Below are 902 nucleotides of genomic sequence, written 5' to 3'. Positions count from 1 at the left end.
GGTAGTTAAGATCTCTACTTTCTGCAGTTGCTGAATTGATGCTTATTAAATTCAGCTGTTTATTTCTTCCTTTTTGGAGGTGGTTCAATGTCATGTAATAAATGATGTTATTGCAGTATGAAAAAATATGAGGCTGATCCTAGGGGGCAAAGAGTTATGAGCCTCTCTCTTAACTTTGCTTCCCATCTCCATTTACTAGTGTATGATTTGTAGTCAGGAAGACCTGAGTTCAAATCCTACACACTAGGTCACCAATGGCCTCCCAGGTCCACTCCAGTGATTTTTGTTCTTATTGTCACCCTTGATTAAAGTATTTCCATCAAATATTTTCTTTGAATTCTCAATTTCCTTCAAATTTTAGTCTAAGTACCATTTTCTTCATTAGGCTTTTCTTGATCTCTATAGCTTCTAATATTTTCCTTGTGCTCTCTGTCAAATTATCCTGTACATACTGACACATTTTTATTTCATTTTCAGAAGCATATAAGTTAACTGAAGGCAGGGACTGATTCATTGTTGTGTTTATATTCCTACTGTACCTAGCTAGCCTTTAGGGACAGGGAGAAAGCTGATTTCATTGATATTGAGAGTTCCTGAATAAGAAAACTCCTCTACCAGGGTAGATCAGCAGCCCCTGAAACATCTTAGAGAATTACCTAGAGCACTGAGATGTTAAGTGGCTTGTCTAAAGTCACACAGCCAGTGTATGTCAGAGGCAGAACTTAAACCTAGGTTTTCAAAGACCATTTGTCTATGCTCTACTCATACTGCTTCTAGCCTAAGAAGGAAGGAAGGAAGGAAATTAAGGTGGGGGGGAGATCCTATTAGTGACAGGCATTGTGCTAAACATATTATCTCACTTGATGTAGATAATAACCCTGGAAGGTCTGTGCTGTTGCTGT

This window comes from Vombatus ursinus, unplaced genomic scaffold (genome assembly GCF_900497805.2).
Source record: "Vombatus ursinus unplaced genomic scaffold, bare-nosed wombat genome assembly UNPS02014784.1, whole genome shotgun sequence".
Lineage (NCBI taxonomy): Eukaryota > Metazoa > Chordata > Mammalia > Diprotodontia > Vombatidae > Vombatus > Vombatus ursinus.
Note: the sequence above shows the minus strand (reverse complement) of the source record.